Source organism: Xenopus laevis, chromosome 4L, assembly GCF_017654675.1.
Source record: "Xenopus laevis strain J_2021 chromosome 4L, Xenopus_laevis_v10.1, whole genome shotgun sequence".
Lineage (NCBI taxonomy): Eukaryota > Metazoa > Chordata > Amphibia > Anura > Pipidae > Xenopus > Xenopus laevis.
Window position 1 is genome coordinate 114,558,736 of NC_054377.1, and position 4,965 is coordinate 114,563,700.

The window sequence follows — 4,965 nt, forward strand, 5'->3', positions numbered from 1 at the left end:
TATATATATATATATATATATATATATACGAGAAAAATTGGTAGCGCACTCCAAGGACTTGTATATGATTCTTTATTCTTTATGGCATAATGATCGACGTTTCGGCTCCCCTCTAGAGCCTTTTTCAAGAAAAAGGCTCTAGAGGGGAGCCGAAACGTCGATCATAAAGAAATTGTATAACTTAGGTGATATTCCCTCGAATTGTCTCCTCGTCACCATGGACGTTAAGAGTCTCTATACGGTGATCCCTCATGACCAGGGTGTTAAGGCCTGCAGGAGAGTCCTTTCACTGAGCTCTGATCACCAAGCCCCCTGTGAATTCTTACTCCATCTACTTGATCTTACACTAACAAGAAATTTCTTTAGTTTTGAAAACTCGTATTACCTACAGGTCTCCAAGACAGCAATGGGCAGTGCCATGGCACCCTCGTATGCCAACCTATTTATGCTGCAGTTCGAGACAATACACATCACACCACTACTGGGCACCTCCATTGTGACCTATTTCCGCTATATCGATGACCTGTTTTTCATCTGTAATGACAGTGAACATGCCTTAATGACCTTGATACTCCTATCAAATTGACACTGTGTCACCACACCCACTAGATTGACTTCCTGGATTTGCACATCTATAAACGTGAGGGCGGTCTTGGTACCAAACTGTTCTGCAAACCAACACACCAGAATTCTCTTCTACATGCTTCTAGCAACCACCCCCATGGCCACTTTGAGGGGCATTCCATACTCCCAATTCATCAGGGTCATTAGGAACAACTCGGATGCCCACTCAGATCAGACACAATTGACAATGTTCAATAGATTTCTCGAGAGAGGGTACTCGGAGAGCATTCAGGACACACAACTTAACAGGGCTATGCAACATACACAGGCCTCTCTATTTAACAAAACAAGGGACACCCCAAAAGACTCTGCACCACTAATCTTCACCTCTACGTATTTCTCGGAAGCCAACAACCTTTCTGGACTGATAAAGGTGAATTGGTCCATGATATCTATGGATGAGTCTTTATCCCTGTTTCAGGAGCCCCAGCCAATGATGGGCTACAGACGGGACAGAAACCTGAAAGATATTTTAATGGTTACTGACTTGAAAGGACGTGGAGCGGGACAAACTGATTGGTTATCCAGCCATAGGAAACTGGTCTGTTACAGATGCCCGTATTGCACCACCTGTCGGTGCCTACTGAGTGGACCAGATTTTTCCCCACACGTACACTGGGAAGAGATTGAAAATTAATCACAGATTGACCTGCACCTCCACGTTTGTTGTGTATATTATAACCTATCCTCGCGGGTTATACTACGTGGGGAAGACCACTACTACACTAAGAGAACGCATCAGTAACCATCGCTCAGCAATAAGCAAAGCCCTCAAAGATGGTCAAGCCACACAGCTGGTAGCTAGGCACTTTCTCAACCATAACCATGGGCTCCTGACATTTAAATGTATGGCCATTGATCACCAACCCCCACTAAGTAGAGGTGGGGACAGGAACAATGCCCTCCTGCGCAGAGAAACTTGTTGGATTTTCAAGTTGGAAACTCTGACACCCAGGGGACTAAATGATTTGCTACCACTGGGTTACTTCACCTAGAATCACTTCGACATCTGTTGCAGACTTAACTTTGTGCACAATTGTGTGGACATTCTGATATCCCACTCCAACATCTGCTGGACTATTATTGACTGTTTGGACCCATATGTACGATTTTTATTAATAGTCATTGATTTGCAATGCCCACTCTTTACTGTATTGTTTTTAACTCACCTTGCCTACGCTTCCTGATCCACACCAAAGCTTGGGTTGATCCACTGGTTTAGGACACATGTAAGGCACTTACATGTGGTTGATTTAGGCACTCCTTATATAGGCTGCGGAGCTGGGAGCATGTTGTTTTATTCATTTTACAGATATGTGGGCTGAGACAAATGGCAAATGTACTTTCCCTTATGACCCTATTCCTCTGCTCACTTGGCGGGTGCTGGCTGGCAATTTGACCCAGTTTTTTCAGCACTTTTCTAGTGTATACAACACTAGTAAATACAGGATTTACTGCTTACTAGTCAGATAGTGGTCTACAATGCCTCGCGACGCACGAGGGAGGAGCTCATGCATGTTGCCTGAGTCTGATGTGTTCCTAACGGTAACTCGTCCGTACAGTATTATATATGGGCACAGTGTACCTCATTACCCCACTAACATGCTACCCCATGTCCCCACAACAGGTGTGGGTTGGTGTATAGGAGTTGACCTAAGTAAGGGTTAGTAGACATATATTATTTTCACAGGTGTGTTTCTTATGACTATGATGTCATCATGGTGGGCAGGCTCTATCATCACCTAGCCTCTCTTTGGCTATATATGCTGAACTCACACACTGCACTGTGTTTCCTTGAGAAAGGTTCCTGTGTGGGACCAAAACATTGGATGAATAAAACTTTTTCTTTTTTTGACACCTGTTAAAATCCTGTGAGTGCCATCATTTCGTACTTTGTTTATACCCTTCATGCATAAGCACCCAGGTTTCGATTATATTCAGGGTTTGCGGCTAGTACACACCATATTTATATATTCTCACTTAATCCATGGGTGCATGGTCAATATGTTCATACTGTATAATTGAAGAAAGAACCAGCATCCTAATCTGTGTTCCACCATACAGCATGGTATAATGGGTGGGTGGGCCCAGCTGCATGGCCCGCACCAGGGCTAGGGCTTCAGCATGCTCAGTTCATTCCTCTTTCACTCTCACCCTCCATTTCCCCCCTCCCTACTGTAATCTGAGTCCAGAGCTATGAGTGAGCAGGGAGAGACAAAGGCAGGAATTGATGTCACACCAAGCTAATAGGGCAACTGCTATCCTAAACAAACAGAGATAGCTTCTTAAACTGTTTACTCAGGCATGGTAAAGCATTCTGCAGAATAAATATAGTGTTATAGCTTGCACTATTAAGGCTTATCTTTTGGCAATAAACTGCTTTGGTAGCTTTTCTTCTCCTTTAAAAGCTGCAATTAAGATCTTCAGTTTTTTTCTTACAGCTTCAACAGCGAGTAACAGATATGCTAGGGTCTTAAATCTAAGATGAGCATTGGCAAAACATAGATGATATACTGTTAATGTCCTGAAAATTACTAATATCAGTTAACAATGGAAGTTGTTCAACATTTTGTTAACCCTAGATTAAGTATAGATGAATCTTGATTGCTCATTGATCAGTAGTGATGGGTGAAATTCTTAGCCAAGTTTTGCTGCGAAAATGATGTCCATAGACTGAAAAAAATATTTTGTGTCAAAAAAATTAACAGTCAAAAAGGTTCAATGCATTTCAGCGAATTTTTGATGAAACCCATCACTACTCATCAGTTAATATGCTCTACAATTTTTGCATAAAGTGAATTTACTTGATGTTTATATATGACAAGAATATAATGTGTAACTAATGTTGATGTTTGTACATACCAAAGAGCTTTGAATGTTTCAAATACTTTTTTCTGGAACAGAAATGACATCATGCCAAATTATTGTATATGCAGGCTGTCATTTACCTTTGCCCATTTTGCAACATTCAGATCAATGCAAAAGGTGTGACAGTGGGATCTGTTGGGATACCACAAGCCAAATAAACTTTGTTCCATCTGTTCATCCCAACTTGTTCAAACAACAAATCAGTCAGAAGCTTTGAGAAATAATAAATGGAAACCAGATTCCAGATAAGAAATTTTCCAAACTAAAACCTAAGAAGCATCCACCTAGTAATAATGTCCTCTTCCTGGTATTATGGCATGGTTGCAGTTTTGATAACAACAGGTATCATCCATGAAAGTGAAATTAGCCTTTTTTATTGAGTGCATATATTTCTATTAATCTACTCTCTGGTGGCGCTGTTCTTTTGCATCCAATGAAAACAATTATTTGCTTTATGGCCAATGAAATGTGGTACAGTATTAGGCAAAGTTATTAACAATGTAGTAATGTATTAACTGTATTAATGTTTGAATTAAACACTTTTCATAAATGACAGAACCCTCTTTTTAATCAATATTATTGACTCAATAATATAACTGAAATACCTTGACCACATTTGTGACTACAGAAATAAAAAGTGTGGCTGCTATATTTGTAAATTTAATTTCTGAAATGTAAGCAAATGGTCAGGCAGGACTGCTAACATTTGTAAGGACCAACAAACATAATTGTTTAGACACATCCTCATATTCATATACACATATTCTGTATTAAGACTGCTAGAAACTGCAAAATAATGGGGAGGAACACATTCCTAAATTCCATAATTTCTAACATCAACCAAGCCAAACACAGTATGCAAGGCCCAGATCTTGGCAGAAAAAGTCATCAAGGACATGCAACAAGAGGACCTCTTTGAACCAATAAAATAGTGTTGGTAAGGAAATGCTACAGTAAGAGACTGTGTCTTTTTAACATAAAGGTGGAAATGTTACAAATGGCAATGTTCAATAATAATATTTATGAAAAGAGATAGGTATCCAAGATAGAGAGGTTTCCAAGCAAGCCTTTGGAAAACAAGCTTTTCTCTATAACAATAAACAAATAGGAGCTTGAGTCTTGGTTGAAGCCTTTTGGACTAAGCAAAAGAAAGGTTTGGAAGACAATTACTAACACTGGTCAGGTTTTTTGGTCAAAACACCTACTGGAGAGTAACTCATAACTCAGTACCTGATACTGTTCTGTTCCCCCCAAGCTATCTGACCCCGATAGGTTCTGCTCATTGAGCAAGAGACTCCTTTCAAGATTGTCAATCGACTGCAGTGTTGCAATTTGTTTCTCTAGTGCTCTAACTTGAGCCTCCAAAGTGGCAATTTGCTCACAACCACCACAGAGGTAAGCATTTTGGATCTCTTGTTTCAAATCTGCATACATATAGCAGACTGTACACTGGGTCATACCTTCAATCCTGCT